The sequence below is a fragment of the Chiloscyllium plagiosum genome, unplaced genomic scaffold (assembly GCF_037043375.1).
Source record: "Chiloscyllium plagiosum isolate Xiang-an unplaced genomic scaffold, Cpla_swu_hap1 HiC_scaffold_18, whole genome shotgun sequence".
Lineage (NCBI taxonomy): Eukaryota > Metazoa > Chordata > Chondrichthyes > Orectolobiformes > Hemiscylliidae > Chiloscyllium > Chiloscyllium plagiosum.
The window spans coordinates 12,062,991-12,074,914 of NW_028270156.1; positions in this window are offsets into that span (position 1 = coordinate 12,062,991).

An 11,924-nucleotide genomic window follows, 5' to 3' on the forward strand; every position below is an offset into this window, starting at 1 on the left:
CCCTTACTACTCCAAAAGAATTAGTTAAATATATTCAATAGGAAAGATACAGAGGCTTTGAAGAGTGTGCAAAGAAGGTTTACCAGGATGCTGTCTGGACTGGAGGGCTTGCCTTATGAAGAAAGGTTGAATAAGCTCAGACTTTTCTCTCTGGAGAGGAGGAAGAGAGGAGACCTGATCGAGGTTTACAAAATAGATAGAGGGGAATAGATAGAGTCAATAGCCAGACACTTTTCCCCAGGGCAGGATTGACTGGTACAAGAAGTCATAGTTTGAAGATATTAGGAGGAAGGTATAAAGGAGATGTCAGAGGTAGGTTCTTTACGCAGAAAGTTGTGAATGCATGGAATGTGTTGCCAGCAGTGGTGGTGGAAGCAAAGTCATTGGGGACATTTTAGCGACTGCTGGACATGCACATGGATAGCAGTGAGTTGAGGGATGCGTAGGTTAAATTACTATATTTTACATTAGAATTAAACTTCAGCACAACATCGTGGGCCTAAGGGCCTGTTCTGTGCTGTACTTTTCTATGTTCTATGTTTTATATTCCAAATGAAAAAAAGCTATATGCTGAAGAGAAGTAAACATGTTTTATGAACAACTGGGAGGTTGTTCCCAAGTTGTACTGGAATAATTTGGACAGGACTGCAACTAGTTCTGGTGTACGAGAGTTTGTTATGACATGATGTTATCAGGACTCATAATCTCTGCAGTATTCAATGCCTTTATTCAGTTCAGGCTTTTTCTATGGACTGAGATAAAGATTCTAAGCACAATGGGTTAAATTGTTTGAAACTTTTCATAAGAACTTTATCCACTTGGCTGTTCCTGCTGTGTGATGTAATCCCACTGGCTTTTCACCATTTGCTTTATATCCAATATTTCATGGGATTTCTGATATCTGTCAACAACTGGATCAAGAAAAAATGCAACTGATTATGGAACTATTCGTGCAACTAACATGTGCCAGATTTCTTGGTTGGAAATAATGGCAAGATTTTGTATGTTCCTCTATTCCCATCAGCCTTTGCCTGTTTAAGAGGAAAGTTGGAAAAACAGGTGCTTAAAATGAAATAGAGATTTGGCATGAAGTAATAACATTGGACCATCACCAACATGAAAATATATAAATGCAATTGAAAATTCTGGGACAATGAGTTTTATCAAGTGGGTGATAAAAGAATGGCTTGTATCTATTTGGTTCAAGAAATCACAAAGCACTTTATACTTAATTATAGAGTCATAGAGTCATAGAGATGTACAGCATGGTAACAGACCCTTCGGTCCAACCCATCCATGCCGATCAGATATCCCAACCCAATATAGTCCCACCTGCCAGCACCCGGCCCATATCCCTCCAAACACTTCCTATTCTTATACCCATCAAAATGCCTCTTAAATGTTGCAATTATACCAGCCTCCACCACATCCTCTGGCAGCTCATTCCATACACGTACCACCCTCTGTGTGGAAAGGTTGCCCCGTAGGCCTCTTTTATACCTTTCCCCTCTCACCCTAAACCTATGCCCTCTACTTCTGTCCCCAACCCCAGGGAAAATACTTTGCCTATTTATCCTATCCATGCCACTCATAATTTTGTAAACCTCTATAAGGTCACCCCTCAGCCTCCGCGCTCCAGGGAAAACAGCCCCAGCCTGTTCAGCCTCTCCCCATAGCTCAAATCCTCCAACCCTGGCAACATCCTTGTAAATCTTTTCTGAACCCTTTCAAGTTTCACAACATCTTTCCGATAGGAAGGAGACCATAATTGCATGCAATATTCCAAAAGTGGTCTAACCAATGTCCTGTACAGCCCCAACATGACCTCCCAACTCCTGTATTCAATACTCTGACCAATAAAGGAAAGCATACCAAACGCCTTCTTCACTATCCTATCTACTTGCGACTCCACTTTCAAGGAGCTATGAACCTGCACTCCAAGGTCTCTTTGTTCAGCAACACTCCCTAGGACCTTACCATTAAGTGTATAAGTCCTGCTAAGATTTGCTTTCCCAAAATGCAGCACCTCGCATTTATCTGAATTAAACTCCATCTGCCACTTCTCAGCCCATTGGCCTAAGATCCTGTTGTAATCTGAGGTAACCCTCTTCGCTGTCCACTATACCTCCAATTTTGGTGTCATCTGCAAAGGTACTAACTGTACCTCTTATGCTCGCATCCAAATCATTTATGTAAATAACAAAAAGTAGAGGGTCCAGCACCGATCCTTGTGGCACTCCACTGGTCACAGGTCTCCAGTCTGAAAAACAACACTCCATCACCACCCTCTGTCTTCTACCTTTGAGCCAGTTCTGTATCCAAATGGCTAGTTCTCCCTGTATTCCATGAGATCTAACCTTGCTAATCAGTCTCCCATAGGGAACCTTGTCGAACGCCTTACTGAAGTCCATATAGATCACATCTACTGCTCTGCCCTCATCAATCTTCTTTGTTACTTCTTCAAAAAACTCAATCAAGTTTGTGAGGCATGATTTCCCACGCACAAAACCATGTTGACTATCCCGAATCAGTCCTTGCCTTTCCAAATACATATACATTCTGTCCCTCAGGATTCCCTCCAACAACTTGCCCACCAATAACGTCAGGCTCACTGGTCTATAGTTCCCTGGCTTGTCCTTACCACCCTTCTTAAACAGTGGCACCATGTTTGCCAACCTCCAGTCTTCCGGCACCTCACCTGTGACTATCGATGATACAAATATCTCAGCAAGAGGCCCAGCAATCATTTCTCTAGCTTCCCACAGAGTTCTCGGATACACCTGATCAGGTGCTGGGGATTTATGCACCTTTAACCGTTTCAAGACATCCAGCACTTCCTCCTCTGTAATCTGGACATTTTGTAAGATGTCACCATCTATTTCCCTACAGTCTATATCTTCCATATCCTTTTCCACAGTAAATACTGATGCAAATTGTGTACTATTAAAATGTAGTCACTGTTGAAATCATTGAAATGAATCAATGACTACATAAATAACATTTATGTCACACAAGTGTCACAAGATCTTTGAAAAAAAAGAGAATCTAACCATTGACCCTTGACATACAAAGACATTACCACCACTCAATCCTCCTTAAATGAAAAACCTGAAGTTTACCATTGGCCAGAAACCAAACTGAACACACCATGTAAATGCTGTGGCCACAAGAGCAGGTCAGAAAGCTCGGAATACTTAAGTGAGTAACTCACCTCCTCACACCCCAAATCCTGTCCACCATTTACAAGGGGAAGTGATGGTCTCGTGGTTATTGCTAGACTATTAGTCCAGAGACCCAGGTAATGTTTCCCAGACCTGGGTTAAAATTCAGATGGCAGATGGTAGAATTTGGATTCAATAAAAATCTGTGATTATGTGTTTAATAATGTCCATGAAAGCATTGATGACTGTCAGGAAACACTTATCTGCTTCCCTAATATCCTTTTGGGAAGGAAACTGCCAGCCTTATCTGTTCTGCCCTACATGTAACTCCAGGCCAACAGCTATGCGGTTGACTCTTAACTGCCCTCTGGGCAACTAGGTATGGCCATAAATGCTTACCCAGCCAGCAATGCCTACATCCTGTAAATGGACTTTTTTTAAAAATCAAGGCACAAGTCAGGATTGTGACAGAATACTCCCCACTTGCCTGGATGGGTGCTACTGAAAATGTGTTGCTGGAAAAGCGCAGCAGGTCAGGCAGCATGCAAGGAGCAGGAGAATCGACGTTTCAGGCATAAGCCCTTCTTCAGGATGGGTGCTGCTCCAACAATACTCAAGAAGCTTGACATCACCCGGGACAAAGCAGCTCGCTTGATTGGCACTACCTTCTTCCACTGATGTACAGTGGCAGCCGTGGGTAGTACCTACAAGATGGACCACAGTAACTCATCAAGCTCCTACGTTGTGTGTGACTTGAAGGAGAATGAGCAGACAATCTGACTTGCAATTGCATTACCATTATCACTGGGTGTAAATGCTGGAACTCCCTTCCCACCAGGATGATAGATCACCCAGGACAAAGCAGCCCACTGGATTGACACATTTTCCACAGAAATTCACTCCATCTGAGGTTCAGTAACATCCAGAGGTACTGCAAAAGTTCACCAAGGGCTTCGTAGCCACCACCATCCTGAGACCACTTGATCTGAACTGCCCTGGCCAGGGAATCATCATTCTTGCATATAGTCTAGATTACCCTACAGCCATGTCTCTGTACGTACAATAATGATGTATCCACTTATAACCAAATGTCTTGTTAATTCATCTGCTTTATTGCAAATGTGCCATGAATTCAGGTAATGCTTTTAGTTATGTCTTTTCAGCATTTCCACACTGTTGTTTGGACTGTTTGCCGCTAGCCTTTGTTTCCTCTGCCTTCCATTTTTGCTTTCTATGTTTCTATCCCTTCATTCCATCTTTGTTTCCCTCAATGTTGACTCCCTACTCACACTCATTTCCCTTGCCACTCTAATTCAAATCATCTCCCACAGTTTTAGTGAATACCTCTGTGAAGAGATTGGTCACAATTCTCATGAGATACCCCATCTCCAGAATCAGTCCATTGCCTGAAAAATCTAAATGTCTCCCTCCTAGATCACTCCTCCAGCCAAGCATTCAACTGGTCCATTCTCTTCCTGAACTTCCTAGCACATGGCACTGGGAATAAGCCTGAGACTACTACCTTGACATCCAGCTTCTAATTTACTTTCCAGCTCTATATGTTTTATTTGCAGGATTGTCATGGATCATGAGTCTCCAACTGTTCTCCTTCCTCTTTCAGAATATCCTGCAGCTGCTATGTGACAGGGAGTGAATTCTGTTTTGATATGTGTGGCCTCAAAAACATCTATCCATTCCCAACATGAAAGAATTCCCTGTCACTATTGCTGTCCCACAAATTTTATTAACTCCACCATCACAACTGCATAGCAAGCCACTCCTGGTATCTCATGCCAGCCTGTCACTGCATTCCCCTGAGAAACCATCTTCTCCAGCAACATCCAAAAGAGAAAATGCGTTCAAGAAGGAGTTAGCCCCAGGAGACTCCTTTACTGCCAGCCTAGTGTTTTTTTCCCTCTATCTGACTGTCAACCATTTCCCTTTCTCCCAGTGAACACTTGACTTACTGACCACCTTACTCCATACAGTACCCACAGAGAATCTCAGCTTTGCAGATAATCCACCACCCTGCCTGATCTGAAATGTAAAGTTTCAGTAGCTATGGCTGGAAACACTTCCTGAACACATGGTCACCCTGAACACTAGGAAAACCCGGACTTCCCATGTCACACGAAAGGTGCATTCTACTGGGTCGAGCTGCCCTGCCATGACTTACCCTGAAATTATTCTCTTTACAGTTACTTCCTCTTGTTAAAAGATTTTGGCTCTGATATAACAGACCTGTAGAGAATTGCTGGAAATTCAGCTTGGCAATTATATAATATAATAACAATGTTTCCAACCTTCCTGATTATAGTTAATTCTGCAGTATGTTCTACACTCCACAACTCATGCGGACATAACTATGCAAACTTATGCCACCCAATGCAATAATTGTTCTAAAAATAAATCTCATTACTGATGATTTGTGAACAATATTTATACCCTCATGCTTACTGATGTTTGTAACTTTACAAAAATGTGTAATTCAGGAACTCCACATGAATAGTTTTACACTATGGGGTTAGAATGGAGTTACCATTGGTCAGAAACTGAACTAGACCATTAAATACAATGGATACATCAAAGTTCAGGAATTTGTTTGAGTTGTAATCTTTGCTGTTTTGTAGGTAACCAGGTTCAATAATTTATTCTTTGCAAATTAGTGACTAGTTAATATATTTCTCTCTTGGCTGAGAGAGTTTTATTATCTCAGATTTACTACCTTATTCTTTTAGTGACATGGAATCTTTTCTCTGGAAGGGGCAAAATGTTTATGTCCTACTTGAAAGATTCCAGCCTTGCGAACAAAAGTTCTTCCCCATTCATCCACCAAAGTATTAGCTTGGAGTATGCTTTTGGACCCTAAACCTTCTGATTCTCATTTAGAAGTGTTGGATGTAGGTCTGCTCGCTGAGCTGGAAGGTTCATTTCCAAATGTTTCGTTACCCTACTAGGTAACATTGTCACTGGGCCTCGGGCGAAGCAATGCTGAAACAGGAACAGGAAGTGACTTCAACACAGGAAATAACATCACCACAAAAAATGACATCACCAACCCAAAGAAACCTAAACATATAAATAGAAAGCAGAAATTTTCAGCATTGCTTTGCCTGAGGCCCACTGAAGATATTACCTAGTAGGGTAACGAAACATTTGGAGATGAACATTACAGCTCAGCGAGCAAACCTACATCCAAAACCTCAACCTGAGCTACAAATCTTCTCAAAACTCGCTTATTTAGAAGTGTCATCAACGAAGTCCTTCTGACCCTGGATCTTCTTTCATCTACACTCTGACCACCAATGTGTGATCTGTCATTTAACAAAGAGAATGTGAGGACTGCAGATGCTGGAGATCAGAGTCAAAAAGTGTGGTGCTGGAAAAGCACAGCTGGTCACAGGCAGCATCCAAGGAGCAGGAGAGTCGATGTTTCGAGCATAAGCCCTTCATCAGGAATGTGTGTGTCTGTGTGTGTCTGTGTGTGTGTGTGTGTGTGTGGGGGGGGGGGATCCCAAGAGGGCTGGGAGATAAATGAGAGAAGGGTGGTGTTGGGGGGGGGGCGGTGGGGGGGTGGCTGTTGGGAGGTAACTGGGAATGCAATATGTAGATGAAGAAGGTGGTGAGTGATGGTGATATGTCAGAGTGGAGGGTGGAGCAGATAGGTGGGAAGGAGAATGGACAGGTAGGACAATTCAAGAGAGGGCTTTTGCCCGAAATGACGATTTTCCTGCTCCTCGGATGCTGCCTGACCTGCTGTGCTTTTCCAGCACCAGTCTAATCTAGACTCTAATCAGGACAGTTCAAGAGGGTGGTGCCAAGTAGGAGGGTTGGATCTGGGAAAGATGAGGAAAGGTCCTTCCAACCCTCCAACACTGCACCACTCTTCCTGAATTGTCCTACACGTCTGTCCTCCTTACCACCTATCCGCTCCACCCTCCACTCCTATCACTCCCCCACCTTCATCTATCTATCTAATTCCCAACTCCCTTCCCCTAGCCCCACCTCCTCCCATTTCTCTCTCAGCCCATTTGCACCCCACTCCTCCACACAGACATTCCTGATGAAAGATTATGCTTGAAACATTGACTCTCCTGCTCCTCGGATGGAATATTCCAAAAGTGGCCTAACCAATGTCCTGTACAGCTGCAGAATGATCTCCCAAGTCCTATACTCAAAGCTCTGACCAACAAAGGAAAACATGCCAAATGCCTTCTTTATGATTCTATCTACCTGTAAATCTACTTTCAAGGAGTTATGAGCCTGCACTCCAAGGGTTTTTTGTTCAGCAACACTCCCCAGGACCTTACCATTAAGTGTATAAATTCTGCTGAGATTTGCTTTCCCAAAATGGATTAGATTGGACTGAATTGGTTTGGATTGGACTGGATTAGATTGGACTGGACTGGACTGGGCTGAACTGGACTGGACTGGACTGGACTGGATTGGTTGAATTGGATTGGACTGGACTGGACTGGACTGGATTGGTTGGATTGGATTGGACTGAACTGGACTAAACTGGACAGGACTGGATTGGATTGGATTGGACTGAATTGGACTGGATTAGACTGGATTGGATTGGATTGGATTGATCTTCAGTTCAAGCAAATCATTGAAGTCATGGCTCCAGATTGTGGATTGATGTATTGTTCTCTGATTTTTGCTTAAAATTACAACTGACACTGATTAATGTTCAACAGTGATTTCATTTGCATCTCCATTGAGTTGTGATCCATATGTTTGGATATTTTGTTAAAGACAAAAAGCTAGAAATGTATAGCTTTCGGAGATCGTCTATTGCCTAATTGGGTTCAATAATCTGCTTTGTGATCCCAAATGATGCCAATGGCATGGGTTCATTTCCCACATTGGCTGAGATCACCACAAAGGGCCCACCTTTTCACACTAGAGCCTCAGTTGAGGAGTGGTGACCCTCAGGTTAAACCACCACCAGTTGTATCTGTTTGTCTCTTGTGAGAGTGTGGGACTTCAGCCTCTTCCTTCTTACTGTCTAATCAGGATAAACCAGAACATTATAAAAACTGGAAGTTCTGGAGAAACTCAACAGTTCTGTCAGCATCTGTGTAGAGAGGACCAGAGCTAAGTTTTGAATCCAGTTGCGTTTTCATCAGAAGTGACTCAACATATTAACTCTGTTTCTCTCTCAGTGCCTCCAGTATGTTACTTTTATTTCAGATTGCCAGCATGCATAGTACTTTAGTAAATGAGAATGTTCAATATTTTTTTCCTCAAAAGATGTTGCGAGTCCTGCTGAGGGTTTCTAGCATTTTCTGGTTTTATTATCATAAACTTGCAAAAGCCTTTGTAAGTCTATCTCGCATTCCTTCCTAGATTACGACTGGTATTGCATTTTCATGATTACTTAGTAACACATTGGCAATTGTTTCTTGAACCTGTAACCTAATATTTGTTTTCATCCAAGAGATATGTTACGACCAGATCTATATTGGTCAACAAATTGATACAGGAGGAAAGGTGAGAAGCGTTCAGCAGTTCAATAATGACGAAGATCAGTGCTGGAGTGAAGGGGATATCTATCATTTAACCTCACCAGTTTTCCCCACAGGGACATAATCTCACCAATTATACTCTTTTATCAGTATGGTTTGGAAAGTGAGAAGGTATTGTCATTGCAGAGGCTAAACAATAAGTGTTTAAAGAAAGAGAGTAAAAGAGTGTGGGAAAGTGGGATTAGTGTCAATAGGGTCGGTGCAGATGTAATGGGCTGAAGATCTTCTTCTTTGCTGTCTGACTCGGTGACTTGGTTTTGAAAATTCACTTCTTTTGTTATCTTTCATAAACTGATAACGTAATTGAGCAATAGTATTGCAGTCTGTATTCAGGTTTCAGATGGACTTTTTGATATTTTTGGTGTGCTGCCAAGCTGAAAGCACATTTATTATCGCTGCACTGGAACTATAATAAACTTGGAGGATCTCTTAACCAGAGACAAAGTATGATTGGTTATGTTCTGGCTAAGAGGTCCATCACATTTTGCAGGGTAGTACTCAGGTCCTGATTGTATAATGGGCTGTAGTTTGCTGTTGAAGTAATCGTGACACTCATCTGTTCATTATGTACAAATGCTGAGGGGCAGAGGCATTTTTAAATCAAAGGCACAGATGTTTCCATTTGCAAAGAGCTGCTCTGCTGTTTGCTTCACAAAAATGACATGCTGCTCTCAGCCTTTGATACAGAAATGGATTAAACTGTGCAATGTTGGTCTATAGGTTATCCTGAACTGAGCGTTGAAACTTAACTGTTGTAAGTGTCTGTACCCAGAGAGTGGTGAGCCTGTGGAATTCTAATCCACAGACAGTGTTTGGGACCAAAACATTGAATGTTTTCAAGAAGAGGATAATTGTAGTACACATATAGGGCTAGAACGGTCAAAGGGTATGGGGAGAAAACGGGAACAGCGTACTTTTTTGAATGATCAGCCATGATCACATTGAATGGCAGAGCAGGCTTGAATTGCCTACTCCTGCTCCCATTTCTATATTTCTGTGCCTTGTTCAGGTCAGTCACTGCTCAGCATACCCATGCTTTAGTTCCCCAAATTCAGCTTATGGTGGAAGATGCCTGTGAGTGGGTCCTTTCAGGGTCGGGAGATTGTTGCACATCGTATCACACTATCCTGACAGATCAAAGTCTTTGTACTATAGCAGGCAGAGGCAGTCAAGATGGTTGGAAACCGAGGTCTGCTGTATAGACTGGGACTAACATGCACACACACACACACACACACACTCTCTCTCTCTCTCTCTCTCTCACACACACACACACACAAACAAATGCACGTTTACACACACACAGCCACGCTTACGCTTACACACACACACACAAAAATGCTCACACACATACACACACTCTCTCACACACATGCATGCACACTCTAGCACACATACACACACACATACACACATCACAATCATTACTTCCCTTCTTTGCCTGATTTCACATGCCTGAACTCACCCAGTCTAGTGACTCAGTATGTGTGGTATATTACAAAGGCAAGGCATTACAATATAATTATTTTTAACAGTTTTTCTGAAGTCAAAATGCCTCCTCAAAGTAAAATGAAATAATGGGGTGGACCATGTAATGTTTTATAATTTCTGCTCATTAATAAGCCAATCTGACTTGATTGTCATGGAGACCAGAGGCCTAGGCTAAACTTAGAAAATAGGATTAGGAACAGGTCATTCAACCCTTTAAGCTTATTCTATCATTCACATGGCCATGGCTGATTATCCAACTCAGTAGCCTATTACCGCTTTACCCCAATCCTGTTGAAACCCAAGCATCAGATTTAGCATCTGAAACACAAAGGCAAAATCAACTATTCTTGCTTCTCAGAATGTTAGTGACTCCAAAACCTTGATTGAGAGGGAGAGAGAGAGGAGCGAGAGAGAGAGAAAGAGAAGTACGCGAAAGAGAGAGGGAGAGAGAGGTGTGAGAGAGAGAGCAAGAGAGAGAAGGTGAGAGACAGGGACCCACCAGCTGCTGACATCAACAGGGGAAAAGAATATTCTTTGTTAACTGGTCGACCAAATGTTGCTCATCCTCTGGTTAAAAGGATTGTACCTACAGAGATTGACCAACATTAGAAGATTTACACTGGTGGGGCTAGGAGAAGGAGTTACTGAAGTGGATGTTGCTGGTGATGTGTCAGTTTGAGAATTTCCAGAGATTGAGAGAAATTACCTTTGACTGAATGTTTACAACTCAATGAAATAGGAAAAGGTGAGCCTGTTGGAAGATCTAACTTTGGACTTGTTTGTGTGAAGAGATGATGGTTAGATTGGTGGAATGGGGGTAGTTTGTGATGGAGTAGATATCGTCTTCTGTAGTTAGTGTATACAATTGCTCACTAAGTAATGTTTAATCAACATTGCTTATAACCTGCTTGGTAAAATTGTTAAAACAACAACCTTGTTATATGGTCTTTTGATTCAGTCACTGGAAATCAATACCTGGAAGCTAACGATCTCTACAAGGAGTTGGTAAGCATTGTTAATCTGACAATCTTTCTATTCTGATTGGCTCAGAAGCTCCATTGTTGACTCAAGTTCCACATTCCACGATACCTTCGCAAGACATAATCTTTTCACTTTTTCAGCAACTTGTGATGTAAAGTAATTAAAACCTAAGCACCAATGACAAGTCTAACTGATAACCAAAGCTGCAGTGATTAATGAGCCAATGTTACATCAGCTGCCCACTTGTTCACTGAATTGGCTTCGGAGAATACAGTCATTATGCATTTGTTGAATTTCAACAGTGTGTCTTTCCTTTAGTTATCATGTTTACTCTCATTTCACTTAACTTCTTAATTCAATAAGTCTACAACATTAGTTTGGTTCACCTGTCACCAAATTTATTTACCCTTTTCCAAAGATTCTTCTCAAATTCCAGGTTAAAAGGAACATACAACATCTTCCACTTTCATTAAGTAGATGCCCATTTTTATCAATCATAATGCCTTTTTTCACTGAGCTATGAAGTTGTTCACATTTCTTGCTAATTTTTTTGTTTTGAGTTTACAACATTGCAGTGTGTTCAGCATGAGGGCTTTATTGAAGTTACGCCAATGTGTCTGCTTCAGGGTATGTACCTCAGAGGTAGGTCATTGCAGGCTGGAGTTGACATTTGGATGTGATTGCATTTCAATCCAAAACCTCCCCCCCCACCATTTATACAAAAGTGAATATCATTTATTATCGTTCACATTATTAGTTA